The 23,888-nt window shown below is 34.4% G+C and overlaps 1 non-coding gene across 1 annotated transcript; it reads right to left on the bottom strand.

Annotated features, from left to right (window-relative positions):
* Nucleotides 1–22,805: 22,805 nt before the first annotated feature.
* On the bottom strand, nt 22,806–22,924 carry LOC111742316. The gene has a single exon (XR_002781277.1). It is a non-coding gene; the product is annotated as a 5S ribosomal RNA (ribosomal RNA).
* Nucleotides 22,925–23,888: the final 964 nt, after the last annotated feature.

Consider the following 23,888-nt stretch of genomic DNA (forward strand, 5'->3'; position numbering starts at 1 on the left):
CCTTTTTCACTGCCTGTCTTTAGCATCTTCGCTTCATTGCCTATGTGTCACCTGTGCTTAGCCATGAGGTGATATATCCTCCTCTATTCCAAAAACATTGATCTAAGTCTCTCTCCTTCCATTTTTTAATAAATCTTAGTGAAGCAATATAACATTCCAGGTCAGTCCTGTAGTGCCGTTCTGGCCTCGCCCGAGCGGCTGCTGCAGAGCATGGAAACTTGCTGGCACAATATTGCAAAGTGACTCTGTGGGGGCTGGACGACTTCCAGCCAGCAATGAAACACAGCCAAGAAACGCCAATATGGATAATGCAAACAAGAGAGATTTGGGGCACATTTCGATTTAACCATCTGATTTAATTGACAGAATAAATGCACCTGTCAACGGGTAATATTCTTGTGATTAGTTTTGGCTGTGATGATGAGATGATGTTAAAAGAATGTCAGAACAACCTGTCCTGGGACTCTTACAGGCAGTTTTGAGCAAGGGAAGGTCAGTTTTTAGCTAGTTCAAAGAAGCAGGATTATCCTCTTGTAATGTGAGGGTATTTTATGGAGACAGTGAATGTTTTATTTGACATTTTCCCTCTGTGCATAGCCTTTACCACAAATCAGACCAAGTAGGGGATAGAAGCATACAGAAATAATTGGCTTTTGAATCAGTCACTATGGCTACTGGGGATACTCCTCATTTGGAAATGGGAAATTCTAAGTATTAAGCCTAAGGCTGCATCAACGTGGCCTTGCCTTCCCCCATATTGTGGTTCTTTTGCTACCAGAGTAAGCAATTTAAATAGAATTTCAGTGAATAGTCTAAGAGGCCTTTAATTGAAATCCTGTTTTCTTCAGAGAAAATGTCATAATTTATGAACATAGAACAAGTATTTTGATTAATACTAACTTGGTCCTTCATTAACCCTTTACACCCTAACCCCAGTCTCTTTTTTGGAAATTGTGCTTCTGGTGTTGATGATGACCGAATACCCTTCCCTTAGCTCTCAATATCTGATCTCTGTGCTATTTAACACTGTTGACTTTTTCTCCTTTTTGAAACTTTTACTTCCCATGGCTTCCCTGACTGAGTTCAGGACTCTTCTTCTTGTTCTCCACTGGACACTCATTCTTTATCCATCCTATAAAGCCATTATCCAAACTTTTAGGTCTGGCTACCTTTTATTTTCTCTTCTCATTTTTCCTTTTGAAGATTTCCCCCCATTATTACGGTATTCCCTCTCCTCCTTCTCCTTCCATGGATACCTCCTAAATTTACTTTCTAGAACAAACTATGTACCTAATTCCTGGTCATATAATCAATTGCCAGCAGGATGTATACCAGACAAAATTAGTTGTTCTAACTTTTCAATTTCTGTTGCTAACCATTATCCCTGTTACACCCACAATCTCTAAATCATGAAATTAAATGTTTTGGAATAGAAATCCATTTGAGTATCTGATGAAGGCTATGGATTTTCTTCTAAGCAAACATTCATACAAACCTATATCCAAGGGCGATTCTTAAATTCTTTATATTCCATCCATTAGCACGTTAAGGATTCGCTATCTTTGAGTTAACACCTGCTCTGAGCATCTTTGAATCCTCTCTTATTTTTTCCCTACATCAAGCCAGTTACCAAGTTCTGTAGGATACTCTTTCCCAAAATATGGACTGTAAACCAAGAATCACTTGGATTGTCTCAGTCTTCCCTTCTTGAATCTCTTTGGATGAGACGAGGAAACATGCAGTTTAAAACGGGCACAAAATAATTTGATATCCACTGCTATAGAGTGTACTTTTTAAAAAATATACAATCAGCTATTTTATTTGAAACTTTTAATCCAGGTAATACATGAAATTTTAATTTAAAAAGATCTTGTAGCAAGCCTTATAAAAGAAGCAGTATTGTCTGCCTTATCCCATTTTCATAGACTGAGCTTTTGACTATAACTTCTTTCCAACTTTTCCTTTTTGTTCTCATTGCCAACACCCTACTGAAGTTTTCATAACATTTTATCTTGAATGTTGTAATAATTGCCACCACCCTTGACTGTCTGCTTGATACCAGGTACTTTCTACGCATTATCTCAGTTAATGTTCACAAGTTCCTAGGGAATAGACAGTATTAACTATAACTCATAGTTACAGAAATTCTCCCTAAGAAAGGTCAAACAAGTTGTTCAAGGTTATACAGATTGTAAGTGTTTGTGCTGGAATTCAGATCTAGTTACTGAATTGCAAACTTCAGATGCCTCTCCAGGACACTTCACTGCTTCTCATTGCTGTATCTTCTCAGCCTTTTATCTCTCTCTCTATAATTCTTCAGTCATTTTCAGATAAATTTTACTAAAGTCAATTTTGGCCAACCTCTATAATAAATCATACCACCTTACATTGTATTTGTTTTTTTCTATCCTTCCATTAGACTGCAAGATTCTTAAGTTTATGGACTATGTCTGTCCTGATGTACAGGAAGAACCCAATACATAATTTGAATATGTATTATGAGAAAACCTTAGTGATTTCTGATTGACCACTGAGTAATTTCTAAACTCCATAGTAGGTCATTCAGGCTTCCATATTGGATTTGATCCCTCTTTTTCTTATATTACATTTCCTATGCTGTAGTCAAATGTACCTTTGCTTGTGCAGCTTTCCTCCTTTTTTCTTGCTATTCTCTTGGTCTAAGGTTTATTTCTGCTTCATTTTATTATTAAATATTACTGGTCTTTTAGGCATTAGCACAATTTTCACATTTGTGTGAAGTATTTCCTTTTCTTTGTACAGAATTTGATTTATTTTTATAACCATTACAACACCTTGTAATCATCTTCAAGCTACTAGTTTTATTGTTTCTATTGTATATAGTTCTATATGTAAATAATTTTGCCTATTACATTACAAATCTATTAATAATTATGTAATGTCATATTAACTTTTAGAATCCCTACATATTGACAAGAGCACCTTGCATGAAGAAGATACATAACTTGTTAAATATGTCACTTGTAAGAAATTTAATGTATGAAAATTTGGTAAAATGGTATGTAAAATATTTTGTTTAAAAGGATTAGAAATGTATGATTGAACCAGATATTCTCACGACTCAACACTATGCCCAATTCTTAGATGAATCAAGATCAACTAAAAAATTTTTAGAGAAGACATCTTTACTATAGTAAATGTGGGATTGATATTTTAAATGTCTTAAAGCATGGTATTTTTGATACCCCAAGTAAATTATCAGCAGAGCTTACAAGTCCCCAAAATCAGCAACTATAGATCTGTAAACTTCCCCATGATGGTATGCTTAAACTCTCACTTGGTGGCCAGCATCCCAGTATTCTAAGCTTTAGGATAACTTTGGTTTCATGCCTCTTCAACAGGCTTAAATGCAATTCGACATCATTAATTAAGTCCCAAACATCTCCATGTTTTCTTGAATCTGGACTGACTCTGTTAATCAATAGTCAGGGGTAATATATAGTCAGTGGTGACATGAATTAGATTTGAATCTTGTATCCCAGAGTGAAAGGTACAATTATTTTAAGATATGCTTTAGCAAAAGAAAAAGGAAAATAAGCTAGCAATTTAAGAAACGTAAGTAATATCTTAGGTTCCCTTGAATTCAAATGGCTACTGTTCAGTGAAAGAACTAAACAATAGAACACTCTCTCACTAATCCATAGAGATTAGATTTGTGGGATTAACCTGTCCATTTTTTGATGACACTGCTACCTCACTAACTTGCAGCTGAAAATGAATTTGTCTGGTTTTAAATAGGGTTACAAAGAATGGAAGTTCTCTAATGACAGATTGAAAGGCTTAACATACCACTAAACAAAGGGTTTGGGCAGGCTGGGGCTGATTGCAGATGCTCTTGGTAGCAAGTGGCTTTAAGTCTCATGCTTAAGATTTTGAAACCAGATATTCTAATAGAGGACATGGGAGCAGGGAGGCAGAAAGTGACTGAGGCCAAGCACATTCTACAGTTGCCACATTCTCCAACACCTTTCTGACCAGACTGGGTGAATAGTGGAGACTTAGTAGGGAGCTCTAGAACTAATCATTCACAAAGTCACAGATTGAAAAATTTACATGATCACAAGGAAATAATAATATGGGAAGGTCTTGAAGCGAACATAGGCTACATATATATTATGTAAACATATAACATTAAATGGACATATTACAATCAGATTATTAGCACAGAGACTTGTTTTTACTTCTGGAGTATTAGGTGAAGATGATAATCTAGGTTTGGGTCAGAAAACATTTGCTGTAAATAACATTATTCTGTAATTTTTTTAGGCTTTGTGGGCCATGTACAGTCTCTGCCTCTCTGTCAGTCTCTGTTTTTTCTCTTCTTCCTCTTCCTACTCATCTTTCTCCTCCTCTACCACCTTCTTTTCCTTTAAGAATGTAAAAACCATTTCATTCTTAATTCACAGGCTATACAAAACACGCCACAGGCTACATTTAGCCCATGAGACAGTTTCCTGATGCTTGTTGTACGTAATCAGATACTATTGTAAATGAATAGTTTCCATATCAACTATGGATGGATTTAGAATATTCACAGAATTGAAAAACAATAAAATATTCTTAAACTTATATCAATCAATATTTATTTTTACTTTTGATTATTGTTTAAAGTATAAAAATACTTGATAAGTAATATGATAATTAGTTACCATGTATAAAATATAATTATAGAAAATATCTCAGGTTCAATATTTTTAACCCAAGTAAATATTAAACATTGTAAATATCAAAAAAAACAAAAAACAAAAAACAAAAACCATTTCTTTTTTTAAAGAAGAAGGGGCTCCAAAATGAAGTTTAATTTAATTAAAGATACAGAGATATACTCTAGTTTTTGGTGTATAAATTCATCACTCTCACAAAAATAATCCCATACAAAACTGTCCTGTGGCCACCTAGCTACGTTTTTATGTTTTTCTATGGTGAAAGTTTCAGATTTCCTTTACATGTTTCTGTCTTTGACCACCTGCCCCATCTCTACTTTTAGCTCTTTTGGTTTACCATGAAATTCTCTGTTAAAATTATTTTGCATGACAGATGTGCATAAAGCATAAATACTAAAGTGTAGTGTTGGTGTTTTATTTGATTTCTGAGATTATTTAGATAATAGCTTAAGTAAGTATATACTGACTGGTTTTATTTCATACTGTAATTCTGAATATCTAAATATTGAGTATAGAGAGCAAAGAATAGGTTAAAATATTTCTTTAAGTAGTTAATATTCATTCGCCTTCTTAGAGTTTGAAAAATGAGAAATGAAGAACTGATAGCTAAAATGAGGGGTTGAATGCATTACAAAAAATAATGGAAGAGTGTGGAAATTTGATTTGATAGTTTCTCCTGTAGGATGATTATAACCTCTGACTGTCAGTGTTTTTACTGCAATAATACATAAGAGAAGACGTTGCCAGCCTATCAGATAACATATATCTAGAAATAAATGCACTTTCAGTTTGATGAGAATGGTCATTTTGAAATAAAATCGAGAAATGATTTCTTATATTTGTGGTTATCCCAAAATCCATGCAAAGGATCTTCTTTCCACAAATATCATTAATTATGAAGATACAATGTAAGTGGAATGAACCACACATTCAGCTATGTTCTGAACTACGAGTATATAATACTATCCCAGTCCTGAATTTATTTCACTATAGTTTATAATGAGAAGAATTCTGCCGTTTGTGTTTATTCCTGAGAATATTCTTTTCATATTAGAGGTTCTTTTTTATATAGCATGAAAAAAATGAACCTTCTATAGGTAAATATGTACTATTAATCAGCAAGATAGGGCTGTTTCTAATTATTCTTATGAAGCTGTCATTAGGATTAGATAGACAGAAGGAGGGTGGGACATGGAAAAGTCCTATTTTGAAAGTTATTTCCTTGCCTATGGATCAGTATACTTGGGAATGGTGAAAATTTTTTTCCTTTTATTTGAACCTAATATAATGTTAACATTATATTAGGTTCAAATAAAAAGGAAAAAAAATTGCACCTTATTTTCTAATTTATGTAGTCAACAGGTTATCCTAGCCTCTTCATTTCCTTGTTTTTGACATAACACAGTTCTTCTATATCCTATTTTTGCAATGTTCTGATATGGTACCTGGAAATTAGCTGACGGGGACATTAATTTGATATTCACGTGATATTTTTGTATTTCATTAGAGGGTTCTTAGAAACCAAGAACCTTTCAGACTCAAGAAAATGAAAATGGGGGGGAAAATGGTGTAGATGATAGAGGCTCTGTTCATCCCTCTGGGGACCAAATCAAAGTTGTGATGGAAACAAGGAGCAAACAGCAAGAAAGAATCACCTGGGATCTAGATGCACAAGCCATACAACTAGGGAGAAATCCAAGAAATCACTCTTCAAAGGCAGAAGGTAGGATGGGGCGAGGACGTGGGGCTGACCAGTCTTGAGCTGAGTGAGATGGAAGCTGCAGCAGTGGCAGCAGCAGAAGCCTCTTAAAGTGGCTGTGTCCATGAGCAGATTTTCATGATGATGGACTCTGAGCACCAGTGCTGATTCGGCTGCACGCAGGGGGCACCAGGAACTTGCAGGGAGACGTTGTTGGAGCGAGGGCCAAGGCGAGACTCGCTCTGTACGGAAGTGCCCACACTATTGTTCCCTGTTGAGACCTCCTCCCTCCCAGTGAATGGACACAGCACCGCCACAGCTGAGACGTCATCAAGCTGGATAACAGACGTCGCTCCACCCAAAGGATTCCCTGAGACCCTGCCTCCCCAAACTTGAGGCCCCACCTAGGCCGCCTCCAGGTATATCCTCAGCAATTCTAGAGTGTGAGTCTGAGCAGTGCCTAGACTCACACTGGAGCCAGCTGACCTTGGTGTCTGGTGTGGCCTTTTGAGATAGCTCTAAACATAGCGTCTATGGATTGCTTGCTGAATCTTAACAGGTGGCCCCAAAGGGGTAGAGGCGTGGGCTAAATTTGGCCTGCAGCTGAACCTTCCTCAGGTCTGTGCCACTGGACACCTACTTCACAAATCCACACTAATAAAATCAGGAGATTCAGGAGCTTTGCTTAGTACCTAGAAACAGATATGGAAAGGCAGCCAAAACGGGAAGACCAAGATGCAGAAACCATATGAGAGAATAGAACAGAGATCCAGATGTAATGGAGTCAAGTAATCTAACAGATGCAGAGTTCAAAACACTGGTTATAAAGATGCTCAATGAACTTTTGGGAAGTGTAGATAAATTCAGTGAGAACTTCAACAAAGAGATAAAAAACATAAAAATGGAAATGGAAATTACAAAAGGGAACCAGTCTGAAATGAAGAACACATCTGAGATGAGAAGTATATTAAATGGAATAAACAAAGGAATAAAAAAGTGAATAAAGAAGAGGATCAAATGCCCTATCTAGAAGACTGGAAAGCCAAGGACACTCAATCAGAATGGCAAGAGATAAGATGCCAAGACTATAAAAATAATTTGAGGAACATATGGGACACTATTAAGAGTCAAAATATTCATCTAATCGGAGTATCCGAAGGAAAACAAGGTGTTGAACAGCTGTTTGAAGAAATAATGGAAAACTTCCCTAACCTGGTGAAGGAAATGGACATAAAACCCCAGGAGGCTCAGAGAATCCCCCAAACCAGAGATTCAAAGAGGCCCACACCAAGATACATCATAATTAAAATGCCAAAGGTTAAATACAAAGAAAGAATATTAAAAGCAGCGAGAGAAAAGTAGATAATTACCTTCAAGAGAACATCCATAATACTGGCAGTTGATTTCTCAAAAGAAACTATGCAGGACAGAAGTTCTTGGCACAAAATATTCGACGTGATAAAGATCCAGGATCTACAACCAAGGATACTTTATCTAGCAAAGCTATCATTTACAGTTTGAAGGACAAATAAAGAGCTTCCCGGACAAAAATAAACTAAAAGAATTTATCACCACCGAAGCCACTATTACAGGAAATGTTGGAGGGACTTCTTTAAGAAGAAAAACATGTATCAAAGACAGGAATAAAGAATGGTAACAACTACATTCCTATCAATAAGTACTTCAAATGGAAAAGAATTAAGTGCTCCAACTAAAAGATAGAATGTATGAAAGGGAAGGCAAAGAAGACCCTTCCATATTGCATATATAAGACACTCACTTCAGATTAAAAGACACACACAGACTGAAAAGAAGGAGATGGAAAAAGATATTGCTTTGATGGACCTAGAAGGTATTTAAGTCAGACAGAGAAAGATAAACACAATATGATTTCACTTATATGCGGAATCTAAGGAATAAAAAGAACAAACTAATCAAAAACAGACTCAAATATAGTGGACAGTTTGGTGACAGACAGGAGATGGGGGTGGTGAGAGGGCTGAGAGAATAGGATGAAGAGTTAAAGAAGCATAAATTAGTAGTTGATGGATAGTCACAGGGATGGGGAGCACGGCAGAGGGAATGCAGTTAGCATTAATATGTTGGCTAGGTGGAGGGTCAGGGGATGGAGGGAGCAATTGGGGGATCATTTTATGAACTCTATAGATGTCTAACCAATATACTGTATACTTGAAACTAAATAAATATAAAAATAGAAAATGAAAATATAAGAGCAAAATGTACAAGTCAGTGTTTTTGAACATATATGTACACAAACATGCAACCTATAGACCAAAATACTGCAGAGACTATTCTTTCTCTTTGCTTTTTCCACACATAGGTTCATCATTTTATAGTGCTATGAAAATTTAGGAAGATACATGTTTTACAAATTTGTTAGTTCTTAGAATAATCGTATATATCAAAGAAGAGAAAAGTTATCCTTATAAGCAGCACATACTTTATCCTGCCAGATTGTGTCTCCAAAGTTTAGGCCACTGTCATGGCTTGACTTCATCTCCAGAGCTCTCTTGGGCTCCTGGAGGGTGGCTTCTGTTTGAAGATAAGAGCAAATGAAGGAGACATAGACTCAAGACAACTCTTCTAGATTCTTACAGAGCCAAGTGCAAGCTGCTCTTGGCACTCAAAAGGAATGAAAGAACAGAGTATGTTCAAATTGATTCCTAGCTTGAAGCTTTCAACTAGGATATGAATCTGCCCTGTTCACCTTCCAAAAAGCTAATCCCAAATCAGTTTATGGGATTAGTGCAGTAAATCGCTTAATGATATTTGAGGCATTTTCAAGAGAACTAGCTTCTGCTGGATATTTTCTACTATTTTATTCCACACAGTAAGGTTCTTACTTGAACATTTTAAAAAAGATTTTTTGTTAAAATCTAACATACAATATTTATTCAACATTTATAAAGTTATAGTTATTCAACATTTATATATCTAAAGAAGTGATCACCATGATAAATTCAGTCATCATCTGATACCATACAACATTATCACAATATTATTGACTATATTCCCTATGCTGTACACCACATCCCTATGATTTGTTTTATACCAGGAAGTTTGACATTCTTATTTCTTTTAACTACCCACCTCCCTTTTATTTTTCAATTACAATCAACATTCAGCATTATTTTAGTTTCAGCTATATAGCATAGTGGTTAGACATAACTGTAACTTATTGGGAATCACTTACTTAAACATTTTATAAACTATAAAGCAAGAAGGCTCGATGACCTAAATGTTAAAGTATACCTTACGTCTCTAGCTCTGATACAATCTCCCCCCGTCCCCCCCGCCGACCCGCTCCAAGACCTGGTTAAACTATACATCATCTTTTAATAGGCACCTATTTGTGAGGAAGGGTATAGATTCTGCTCTATGTTGTTTTTTAAGGAAAGATAAAATTTTCACAAATGTTTAAAAATTCGCTCTGAACTGAGTGATCAGCTTGCCAGCACTTGATGTTCTGGCTCAATTTCTAGTTCTTAAAAGCAACCTAAATAATGGAAGTAGTCCAGCCTAATAATGGAAGTAGTAAACTTATCTAGTGGAAGACAGTTTCCCATCTCCAGCATAGCTTTTGGGTTGCTTTCTTAATACCTTACCTTTATCATTCAGTAAATATTAGTCAGGTATCTAATGTGTGTCACATGCTACAGTGTGCACTGGGGATGAATGACCTATGATCTCTGCTCTTGAGGAGCTCACAGTGACGTTACCTATTTCTTAAACTAGTCTCACTTATAATGCTTCATAAAATGAATAAATTTTTAAAATTTCAGTATGAAGCTATTTCCTTTGAAATATATGACATTTTTCCACTGATCTTTTTTGTGGAATTATAGGCATACTCCTGAATAAAAAAAAAAATATTCCATAGATGATTTCCATATTTATCTGTCTATAGCATTGTGGTAATTTCTGTATTAATGTAATATCTTTTGGGAATTTAAGTTCTTGTTTAAATGCTGTGCGTGTGCATGTGCACATGTGTATACCACTCATTTAAAGTGTACATACTATCTCTTTGCACAATTCCACCGCAAAACAACAAGGTCAGCTTTATATTCTTCAACTCTCTTTTTTTCCTTCTCTTCTCAGTATTTGTTAGAACTGGTCAAAAAATAGCATTGTCTGTAATTTAAATGTTAATGTTTTAACAATGAATGGAGTTCACAGAAGTGAGGAAGTGATTCTCCTTATGTTTTTGAAGTTCTACACTGTATAAAATTACTTAGCTCCCCCATAGTCATTTGTGGAAATTTCTAACACCGTTTATCAAGTTTATGAGTAATTTAATTGCTTTAAAACTATTTTTAAATTCATATAATTATGTCAGGGTTGTATTGAAGTTTTCTGGATTAAGGACTTTATCAGTTTTTAGGCCATCTTAAAATTTGTCCATTATTTCAAGTGAAGAATTGACATATTATTTATAATGCTGTTTGCATAAAATTGAATAAGTGAGGAGAAGGCCAATTTGAATAAAGTTGCATGCCAGATCTCCATAACACATCTTCCATTCTGGCAAGTATTCTATGTTAAGCTGATGTCGTGAATAATATATAAGATCTCTGTGGGGAGGAAAAAAAGTCTTAATCATGAAATAATTTTGGAACAAATAGAAATCTATTTGATGCTTTTGTTTGGGAAGTATTAATGTTATAAAAACACAATCACTCTAGAACTGATAATTGTTGTAAGCCTTTATAATTAAGTATATCTTACAGTGTATATAAGCTAAAATACACAAATCTTAAAAATTCTTTTAAAGGATTTTATAAATTGAACACATTCACATAACCATCAGCAATATTTGAGAGTTCCAGTTGTTTAGCATTCTTGCCAACACTTGGCTATTGCTAATTCTTTTGATTTTAGCCATTTTCATAAATGTGTAATTGTGTGTAATTATATGTAATTGTGGCTTTAATTGACATTTCTCTGATAACTAATCATTTTGAAAGCCTTTTATTTTAATAACCATTGGGGTAAACTCCTTTGTGTAGTACCTCTTCTGATCTTTCGTTCATTTCTCCATTTTCTTATTGATTTTTAGATCTTTATATATTCTGGATAGGAATCTTTTGTCAAACATATGTATTGCAAATATCTTTTCCTATTCTGTGTTTTGCCTTTTGATACCTGGTGTCTTTTGACAAAAAGTTCTTAATTTAATGATGCTTGATTATTGATCTTTTCCTTCATGATTAGTGCTTTTTATATCCTATTTAAGAAATTTTACACATGTTAATGTCACGTTATATTCTCATATTTTATTATGTTTTTTTCATTTTACATTTTCTGTTTACTTTCTTATTAAGCTAAAATATTTTAAAAATTATATAATTGATAGTCATCTTTCCTAGTAGGAATTTTTTAATGTTTTAATTTTTAATTTTTAAATTTTCATTGGAATTGATTTTTGTTTAGATTGTAGGAAAGGGATCAAGGGTCATTTTTTTCCCCATAGATATTCAGTTGATAAAAGTTTGCCTTTCATCAATTGCAATCATATTTTTGTTGGAAGGCAGTGTCTATATACCTGTGACTGTATTTCTGAACTCTGTATTCTATTCTATTAGACTACTTAGTGTCCAAAACCATGATAACAAATTTGCTTCCATTGTCTATTTCCTGACCCTTTGTGACTGGCCGGGTACACTGCAGTTATGGGTTATTGATTTATATTTTAGGTAATTAAGCATATCATTTTCTTTAGGTAGATATATTTGTCACCCAGTTAGCAAACATTTTTCTATTTGGCAATTTTTGTGTAACATTGTTGACTAATGGGTTTTATAGTCTCAATTTGCTCCAATAGAGTGTACTTCTATCTTATTCAAATAGTCTATTAAAAATTGGAAATGAAGAGTTTAAGATGGCTTATTTGTTCTTTTTAAGACCAATAGCAAATATATTTGATAGCTTTCTTAATATATTGAAATAAAATTTTCTAGGCATCCATGGAATTAGTTACTCTTCAATTTTGTTACAGTGAAATTAATATACGATATAAAAATATGGACACTGGGAGAGAACTTATGTTTGCCATGAACATAAAGTGATAATTTGCCAATCTAATGGCAAAGCAGAAACATTTTAATTTTTATTAAATTCATTGTTTTCCTTTAGTTCTAACTTTATTTTTTTGTTCTAATATAAATGTTTTTAAAATAATCTTCTTCTTGTTTCAGCTACTAACTTTATTTTTGCATCATGCAGAATGTGTTTTTATTAGCTTTAATAACATATACCATACCATGCTATATAATACTTATACCATACCATGCTATATGTTACATCCAAAATCATGTGTTTAAGTTAAAATATTATTGAAAAATTCTTTTAAAGGAACTTAAAGCTTACATAAAAGTTACAAGAATAATACAAAGAACTTCAACATGAAATCCATAAACCCTATTTCAGTTTTGTTCACTGTCTCAATAATTTCCTATATAGCAGAAACATCCATTATAGGGTCATGCATTTTATCTAGTTAATCATGTTTTTCCCAGTCTCCTTCAGTTTGGAACAGTTCTTCAGTATTTCCTTGACTTTCATGTTTTTTGATATTTTTGAAGATTCCAGATCAGGTATTTTGTAAACTGTCCCTCAGTTTGGGTTGGTCCAAATTGATTAGACCTAAGTTATACATTTTGAGCCTAAATACCACTGAAGAATAATATAGTCTCCTTGTTATGTGATGACTTCTTATAGTCTCCTCACTGATGTGCCATTAGCATATTTGATGGCACATGATGTTGAATTGTCTCATTACTGATAATGTTTACATTGATCATTTAAAGAGAAGTCAGGATACTGACTACATTCATGTATATTGGAAGAATAAAATTTTGAGGATATGAAGGCCAGATTTCTCACTGTCAGAGAAACAAGGTACAAATATGGAAAGGAAGAAAGCTAGAAAGAACCCTTAGATGTTGAATTGGATTCAGAGGTATTGCTGTTAACTCCTGGTTTTCAGTTCTATAATTACAAATATAAATTAAGATGTAAATATGTGTATACATATGTATTTGTGGGTTATTTATATACAACATAAGTATATTTTTAGCTCTGACCACTAAGAGGTGCTGGGAGCAGTGACACCACAAGCAGTGAGCAAGATTCAGTTTCTGAATACCATTGCCTACTAAGAGGAATCATGTCTTCTAGGAGAGAGAAATGGCTGATTCCATAGTCGGGGCAGAGAAAGAAAATGATGAGCCTGACATTTCTTGTTCAACCAGAAAGTACAGACATTCTCAAAACATGATGAAGATATTTCAAAAGAACACAAGAGGAAGCTTGAAGAAGCTTCACTTGGCCAAATCTGAGATATTTTGAGTATGGGAATAAATAATTATAGTAAGAAATTTTAACCTATTGAATAAAATAGGAATCATTGAATCTACACTGGTAAAATTTAATAGATGAATAAATAAGAAAAGAAAGATCTTTCTTACAGTAGATTGTATAATACATGTGGAAGATGTGGTAGAATTAGAAAGTCACTGTTTGCCAACCATTATAGTCATAATTAGTATAGGCAAGGAATCTCAATAAATGCTAAAACCAATGAGAGCAGGTAGAATGACGAATGGGATTTTACAGTCTCAAAAAGTGTCAATCTACAAAATATCAATTATAAAGGAAAAGTTTCTTTAAAATAGAGAACACTGGTTCTCATTATTCTCAAAATATTTTTTTACTTCTCAGTTTACAAGAATATCCTGATTGGACCAAGCTACAGTGCATATAAACAGTCCATTTATATGCATTGTTCCCAAGAGCTCAGACCTCCACTGGGACTACTTTTCCATCCCACTCATACTCTCCTTATATGGACTTTGAGCACCATTGGACTGTCTTGTCCTTCTTTGATGCCTTGTTTGTATATTTGTAAATATATTAAAACCATCCTTTATTAAAATGAGTCTGGTTTTCTATTTCTACATTCAGAAGACCCTGAGATCATTGCCTCAAGCCAATGCATTAAAGTAACACAGAAAGGGAAAAATATTTCCCAACACTTTACATATTTAAAGACCCTTTTTCTGCCCATATTATTTAAACATATCCATTAGCTCTGGGTCAGCAAAGCCATCTTTTATAAAATACATCATACCTGAAAAACAAAATTTAGTCATTTAAAACAATTATAGTAACATTTTGATTGCTTTACAGTTGTTTTGATTTATAATAGGAACTTTGAAACATTCTTAAAATTACAAAATATGTAGCATTTAAATTATTTTAAAACTTGAACCTAGAGACTCAAACACTCTACTTGCCAGGTCTTACACAATTGTTTAGTTTTCAGATAGTTTAAAAAACGATGGGGTTTATTTTTGCATCTTTATCAAATATATGGGTAAACAAATTGTGGCCTATCCATATAGTAGAATATTATTCACTGATAAGAAATGAGCTATCAAACCACAAAAAGACATGGAAGTACCTTAAGTGCATGTTGCTAAGGAAAAGTACCCAGTATGAAGAGGCTTCAGAGTGTGTGATCCCACTTACTCGGCAATCCAAAAAAGGCAAAACTGTAGAAATAGGTAACTGATCAGTGGTTTACAGGGCTTTGGGAGGAATGAGAAGGCACGAATAGAGGAAGCACAGGGGATTTTTAGGGCAGTGAAATTATTCTGTATGATCTAGAATAGTTGATACATGACTTAATGCATTTTTCAAAACCCATAGAACTATACAGAACAAAGAGAGAACCTTGATGTATGCAAATTTAAAAAAATTAGGTGGTTGGAAGATCCCAGTATGGAATGTAGAGCGTGTCAAAAGAATCTAACTACATTACAAATGTATAAAATATAAAACAACATAAAAGGAATTGGGGGGAAGGTGCTTACCTAAGTATGTTTGGAAATAAGTGGATTCTGTAAGACTAAAGGCGAAAAAGACTACAATTAAGCTCTATATACTATACTCTAGTTTATAAAGTTGTTTCCAATGGAAGAATGAGTTAATAATTTTTATACTGTTGGGCACATATACTCTAATGGATCAACTAAATAAATGAATGGCAGTTGGTGCAAGCCAGTTTTTTTTCCTGTTGGAGTGGGAGTTTACAGATGAGCAAGAGGAAAGAGCTATCAATACCAATGTAGTAATGGATTAGAGTTGGACATATTAGTAGAGACTTGTGTTTAGCTTAATATAGATATAGATGGTTAGATATTGAAATATTTATGTACAGGTTAGCATAGGCATATTATTTGCTATGTCATCTGAGAAAGCTTATAAGAGCTACTACCCAGTAGCAATGAATAGGCCTAGTGCCCAGATTTTGGTTTGTAATACCATTCTCCAATAAAAGGAAAAATGTCTGATTCTAGGACCAGGATAGGAAATATACCTGAGATGATGAGCCTGGAGCTCCTTATACTACTGGAAATTAAGGAAATGATCAACGACAAAAACACGAAACAAAAATTTATGAGAGTAAGTCCAAGGAGCACAAGAAGGAGTATGTCCAAATCCAATGGCCAAAGCTTGAACAATATGAACAACAAAATAAAATAGTATTGTTTTATCTAAAGTGTAAAGTAAATATTCATGATTCCAAATGAATAAGTGATTGAATAAGTTGATAAATGAATATCAAGAGACAAATGTCCATTTTTGTAGTAATTTTAAATAATTTAAGTATTCCGCACTTAAAGAGAAAAAATATAGCTCTTTAAGTGTAGGCTGTGCATAATTGTTTCCAAAGTATATAGCTTGGAAGAGGGGGAGAAGAGTAGTGTCACAGCATAAAAACCTGACAGAAACTACCTCAGTCAGGTGATCAAGGCCAGCATCATCAATCACAAATCATGCTGATAGTATGTATGCTCGATATCATATGATGAAAATGGCACCTTACCTCTGTGGTGTTCTTCTCAATAACTCAGTCTCAGTCATACCAAGAGAAAAATATCAGACAAGTTCCAATTAGAAGGCATCTGAGATGGTTAATTAAGTATATCAAATTGGGCCTATTCTGGATGTTTCCATGAGGATGTTTTTGGATGAGATTTACATTTCAATCAGTGGACTCTAAGAAAAGCAGATTACCCTCCATAATGTGAGTGGGCCCCCAATCAGTTGAAAGCCTGAGTAAAACAAAAGGCTGATTCTTAAGCAAGAGGTAATTCTCCAGTAGACTACTTTTGAACTTCATCTGCAACACTGGCTCTTCAGACTTGAGTTGCAGTGTTGGCTCCTTCCCTGGATCTCCAGCCTGCTGGCCCACCCTCCAAATCTTGGACTTGCCAGCCTTTGTAGCTGCAAAAGCCAATTCCTTAAAATAAATCTCTTTCTATATACGTACACATCCATTTGGTTCTGTTTCTCTGAAGCACCCTGACTAATATAGCATCTTAAAAAAATACCTTACCAGTATTCCTCAAAATCATAAAGGTCATCAAAAACAAAGTCTGAGAAACTACTGCAGCCAAGAAGAGCCTAAGAGACATTACGACTAAATGTAATGTCGTATCTTGGGTGAGATTCTGAAAGGAACAAAGAACTTTAGGAGCAAACTAAAAAAAAATATCTAATCTATGGACTAGCTAATGATAATATATCAATATTGGTTCATGAATTGTAACAGTATATCATACTAATTAAGATGTTAATAGGAGAAACTAGGTGCAGGGCATTCTCTGTGTTATCTTAATATTTCCATAAATCTGAAATTATTCTTAAAATAAAATATATTAAAAAGAAAAAAATGTTAAATGAAAAAAATATGCACAGCAGTCTGTCAACATTATCTGTATGTTGTGAGGGAAGAGAGGAGATAAACGGCTAAAAAATGAATGTAGGGAAATTACATATGCTAAAATTGCATGTATAATAAATCATATTGATGTAAGATTATGTTTGTGTATGTGCTTATATATAAAGGCAGATGTCTGAAAGAAAAACCACTATAATTTCTGAAGTGGTTCTCTTTGAACATTGAAAATTGCAGATGGGTCCTTCCTTTCCTCCCTTTCTCCCTTTCTCCCTTCCTCCTTTCTTCCCTCCCTCCTTCCTTCCCTCTCTTCCCCTCCCCTCCTTCCCTTTCTTTCCTCCCTGCATTGAGTAAATTCTTGAACAAAGACAATATTTGTTACGTAATGAGAAGAGAATATAGTTACAAGTACAAGTGATTCCAAGTTAGATGCTCTAGGTTTCACTTGGATATTTCAAACTTACCACTTCCTTGTCTGGGTCTCTGAAGCTTTTGAATTCACCTTCAAAAACCAGTAGAGAACAACAAAATTGTAGATCTTCGCCAGAGATAGAATGTGGGATTACTGGTGCTCTAACCCAGATCGCAATGAGATAAATAACATTTACAGAAGACCATATGAAGGATATGTATACCATTCATTGCTTTAGTTGGAGATGAAAAATAAATGACATTTTGCTACTGTTTTCCTCTTCCTATAATTGTGGCAGGTATTACTACCCGAATAGAGTTCTTTTTCTAGGCTGACACTGTGGTCAGAGTTGGCCCTGGAGATAAACCTCATTACTATTCTTTCTCTAGGAACTCCAGATTTTTACTTTGAGTCATGCCAGAGTTTCAGAAAGCTGTGTGTGAAATTTTAGATATTAATTTTCCAAGAGAACATTTCTATGAGGATCTATTTTTGAAATTTCTAGAGTTATTCCTCAATCAGAAGCTATTTATCTGCTCATGTCCCCTAAAAGGGTCATGTCTTTTGTTCTTTTGTTCTTCTGAGGTTTAGAGTATATTGACAAAACTAAAAACTTTAACAAACATCATAGAGAATATTTTATTTATATCAATTACTTTAGATTAACAAAAACAAATAATGAGGAAATTAGCAATAGTTTAGAGATTACAAAGAATCTAAAATATTCAGCATAACAATGTAGTCCTTAGCCTTACTGGGTCTCCTGGAATCTCTAGCCACTGAGCCAGTTATGTCCTAAAAGATCATATCAGTTTACAAGAATAAGAATCTATATTTCAGACTATCAGGTTACCATCAGAGTTTCATCACATAGGACATAGGCACATTTCCTTCCAGTTAAAGAAGAGATGTTCATTCTTTAGAACTGAAATTCAGAAAAGGATATTCCAGCTTGGTTGCATCCTAGATTAAATGAATTATTAAGATTAAACCAACTAGTCACATCTAGAAAAATAATGAACAGGCATTGAGGATGCTGAAAGAGATGGAGATTTTGATGGGTACATATGTATATAAAGCAGGAGACCACAGAAAATTAATTTACTTTTGAGATTTCTCCCTCTAGAAATAAGACTTAAGCAGGAGATATGGACAATTCAGAGTTTCAGATCGAACTAACCCAAAGATTAACTTTAACTGAAGCCTGGGGAATATGCGAACTCTGGCTTCCATCTGCTCTGATGACAGTTCAGTGGGCTTGTCCATGGAACATTGATTTCAGTGTCTCTGGGGAAGGTTGACAAACACAGATCTCTATTTAGAGTTATGTCTATGGCTGGTCATCTGGCATGGCAGAGCCATCGGCTGCCTGTCCTCTGGGATCTGCACAATACTGATCTACTTTCACCCACAGTTTATATCGCTCACCTCCTCAGCTTGTGCCAACTCAAGCAAGACCTAATCTTTCTCAGTGACCTTGCTAGCCCAGACTGAACAGTCACACCAGGCAGCTAAGTTTGCCCCATACCCCTACTAATATAATAGTTATTTTTCTTTTTACTTTTCTCTAGATTTCCAAACATACCTGGGAAAACTTGAACAGCAAGGACTGTGGAGAGGAGGAAGGAGAAATGGGTGATTTGTGAGTAGAAGCACTATAAAGACAGTACACAGCTAGATTTTTTTTCCTCTTTTAAAATACCCTTCTTCCCTAGTTCAAAAACCATAGCTCAAGATCTTCCTCTTCCCCACCATTATTATAATACTCACACATTTGAGATAGACCATTTATAAGGGCCACTGTTCTTATTTTTCCTTCTTATCTTTTTGGAGGAAGTCATTAAGAAGAAAAATAACATAATACAAACTTGGCATTTAATTTTCACAGAGACATTCAATATGATAATAATCATAATGCTAGAGACGTCCTAATAAGGATATAGCTGATGATTTTGGAGTTGACAAAGATGAGTTTAGAAAATACTAATAGTAGTTGACCACAAGCAGCAATTGTGGCTGTTGTGGCATGATTGTGAGCTGACCATGAGTTGCACAGCACCCAGCTCTGGTTAGAACAGGTGCTTCCCTTCTTAATGCTCACATCAGAGGGCCTTCTCTTCTGCTGCTCTCCTAGTTTCTCTCTTCTCTCTTATGGCTCCTTTTTGTTGTCCAGCAGGTCCTTCATTTTCTGCTGGACCCTCTGGTACAGAAATGTATTCAGATACAATTCTTGGTGTTTACCTCGCTCTGCTTTTGGCAGTTCACTGAGACATTTCAAATTCTATTCACTTACATAATTGATATTAATATTGATTAATTGCTCTAGCTCTAAATCTACATATCTTGAGTTTCCATGTATTTTTCTCTTTTCTTCCTATTGACTTAGCCCAGTCTTTATTAATTCTGACTTAAATTCATAGAATAATCCCTATTATAATTATTTCTTACAATTTTCTTGGAGATAAAAAAAGGAGAGCAGGTACCAAAATCTGAGAAATTTTATGAAGAACATTGTTGATTGTCTCTCCTTTTCAGGAGATGAAGAGGTAAAATCTCAATGATTTCACTTAGAATAAATTATTTTTAGCACATGAATTAGAGTCAACTTGTCAATAGACATGGCTACATTATTTGTTAAACTTTGTCTCTCAGAGTTGGATAAATCAGTTAAGCCAATAATTAATAACCAGTTTTTCCATATGGATTTGAAGGACAAGAGACACACAGAGACTCCTTCTTGGGGAGAGATAAGTAAATGAATGTGCCTCAAAGAAAAGGTTGCTAATATTGCATTTATTGTCAATATACATATGTGAAAGATGAGAAGGATGACTGTGAGAGTTCTTACCAGGGACCCGGAGTAAAAGAACAAGATCCTGGTAGTTGATGTCTCTTAAAAAGTGCATCTAATTCTTATAAATTCTAATTTCTGTATACTGCTGTGTTACCTTGCTCTAATACTGAGTCATTCTCCTCCAGAGACTTTTTTGCCTTCCTCAGTATGTAAATAATAGAAATGATTTAATCAGTGGTTTCCACAACTGTTCTTTCCCATACTTCTATCATTATTTTCTAGACTGTTTCTCAGCCACATACCCTAAATAGCAGCTATTTTGGTCTCTTTAGTGTGTCTTAGCTACTCCACATAATCATTGGGATATTGGTCCAATTTTTTCCTCTTTTAAAATACCCTTCTTCCCTAGTTCAAAAACCATAGCTCAAGATCTATCTTTTCTGAGAAATCTTGAATTAAAAATTTTGACTTCTTTCTCTATCTCCATAGCATGCTGTTTTAATCTTTAGTATATCATAAATTATCTTAGCCTTTGTGTTAATGTTTTTATTTCTGAATCTTATACTATTTTGCTCTGTCATGTAGCCATTCAATAAGTGTTTCTGAGCAGAATTGACCTGTACTAGTCAGCACTATACTAGTTGAATAAGAAATGGTCTATACCCTTAAGGAGGTCAGAATCTATAAAAGGGAATAGACACTTAAAGATGCCATTAAAACAAAGATGATATGGAGAATATGGATAGTGTCAAAGGACACAGAGCTGACCAACTGTGATTGGGAGACATAAGAAAAGACATCATAGGGGTTTTGAGAGAGATGTAGCAGCTGTTTGGTTTGAGAAAGGTAGTAGGATATTCATGATAATTTCAAATTTTATTTTAAAGTTTGTCCAATTATGGAACTGCTGTGCTGGTAAGCGTTCTAGGAATTTATTTGAATGAATTTAATGTAAGAGTGTGTTGTGTGTGTGTGTTGAGATAAAAAGAAAGGGAATCTTTAACACCATGAGGGAGCACTGAGTCTATTGAGATAGTGGAGAATGGGGAAGAATGGCCCATCTTAAGCCTTTGCACTAATTTCAGGTCTGGGAGGAGAGGAGTTAAGAACTAAAATCTAAAGGCATAGTATTCATGAAGGAAGTTTCGAGATTCTAGGAATAAACCCATGAATTCAAAGATGAGATTACAAAGTATAGCACAGAGTGAAGAAAATCATTTTCTCCCAGCCCCCACCAAATGGAGTCTCTAACTCTATTTCACGCTAAAATGTATTTCTGGCATCTTGGTGACATTGACTGCTAACTGAGGGTAGAGGGTAACTCTGCCTAGCAGAACAGTATTCTGATATAGGACACAGATGATACAACATGGTGGGAGTGGGGCATGAATTTACCTCTGAGCACCTCCGAGAACACAAAGAAAGGTTCAGGTTAGTCTTTAAGGGTATTGGAAAGTATAATAAGCCACTGACATCTAAGTATTTCTGTAAATATGGCATCTATTATACTCCAAACTTGAAGAATTCAGTTACCAGAAAAGATGTTTGACAGATAGAAGAGTAAAAGAAGAATTTTATAGAAATTTTCATCTGAAATGATCTTTTACTTCCTCAGAGTGTGGATGCCAAGCTTTACAACTGGAAATATTGCAGTCCATCAGTATTAGAAAAGCCTTGGTAAGGACCTAGGATGCTTTTCCAATGAGTTCTTAATATTAGTAGAAGCTTTTGGGAGACTGATCTTGTGAAAGAAGCATAATATTTGGAAAGTCAGACAATCACTAGTTGTTTGACTTAGGGACATATTGCTTAAATTCTGAGTCTCATTTTCTTCATTTGTAAAATGAAGATAATAGCAGCCTTGTCTAAGTTATTGTGAATGTTACAGAATCTAAAGGCCCTGACAGAGTAGGCGTTAAATATATTACTGATGTGTAATATTCACTCTATAGATAGTTGTGCTAGCATCATTAATATATATTTTTTTAATCTTACATTTTCATGGTCTCCTTGGTCATTCAGTTAAGTGAAAACTACAGTTATATTCAATCTATAGGATAGATTTAAGCTACAATATCTTTAAATGTGGATTTCAATAAGTTATTTCTTATTGATGGTATATAACTCATTACCAACATTTTAAGTGCTTTATGCTTTCCATGTGGCACTTTTAGCTTATATGACATAGGAAATATTTGACAAAGGGTGTTTTACTCAGTGTGCTGATTGCAAACATACCTTGCTGAGAAACTCTAGACATTTTTTTATAATTTCTCTCTTTGAACTTTTTCTGTCTAATATGAACGTTTTTATTTTTTATTTATTTATATTTTTAATTTTTTTTAGATGAGGTAACCCTTGGTTGACCTCACAGATTGCAAGGACCTTGTCAGCTTACAATCCCTTATTATTGTTTTTTTTATTTTTTATACCTACAGCACCTGGTCTTCCTAGGTGGTCTCCCATCCAAGTACTAACCAGGCCCAACCCTGCTTAGCTTCTGAGATCAGACGGGATCGGGCTTATTCAAGGTAGCATGGCTGTAGACTTGAACTTCTTTATGTAAGGCATCTGAACGTAACTTGACCAATGCTGCAGTAGCAGTTCTTAGAGTATTACGGGTTCACTGCTACTAGTAAATTCTGATTTATGTCTAAATCAGAGCATGTCAGCAAAAGAACAATGGTTCTATTTGTTTCCATAATGAAAAGAGCCAAGTGAGGTTGTCTACTTTTAAGTGTCTAGTGCAACCATTGATTCAAAATGGAAAAACTTGTAAAATGCTTGTAAAATTCAGAAGCTATAGGTGTTTTAAATATCCTGATTAATTCAACAAATCCCTTATTTTTCTTCAAAAAACTATATTTGAATAGCTGATAGAGATCTTAGATTCTTAATTATATGCATCCCCAAATTCCTCTATTTGGTAACGATAGAGATATTATTCCTTGGTTTCTATCCAGTGAGAAAAGTAAAATCGTCATAAAGCTATATGTGTTACAGGAACCATCAAATTAAATTTCATGTGGAGTTTGAGTCTAGGGGGTAAAAATGCACTTACGATGCAAGTATAAAACTTGGTTAAAAATAAAGAAAAAAGTCTTGCCCTTAAAACTTTTGTGAAAAATGCACACTTCCAAATAATAGACAGAGCTGTTGAGTTCACTTGTCTTTTGTATGTCTCCTCCAATGTTCTATTTTACTGAACCCACAACTATTATCTTTACTGAATTTTAGAAAATCATACTTAAAAGATTAAGTATTGGAAGGAACTGAGTCGACAAAATACATCAAGTGTATTGTTCCCCATATCTTGGCAATGAGATAAGCTCCAAAATGACTGTATAAGAATGTATCGATTTAAAAAAACCATGAAACATGCAAATAGTCTTATCGTTAACTTTTATTTTTGAACACTCATTGCTGAGAATATCCATCCATTGGATAAATGCATTTTTAAACTGAATAGTTGATATTTTCTTCATTTTAAATCAAGATAAATCAAGGTACTT

The sequence above is a fragment of the Pteropus vampyrus genome, unplaced genomic scaffold (assembly GCF_000151845.1).
Source record: "Pteropus vampyrus isolate Shadow unplaced genomic scaffold, Pvam_2.0 Scaffold91, whole genome shotgun sequence".
Taxonomy (NCBI): Eukaryota; Metazoa; Chordata; class Mammalia; order Chiroptera; family Pteropodidae; genus Pteropus; species Pteropus vampyrus.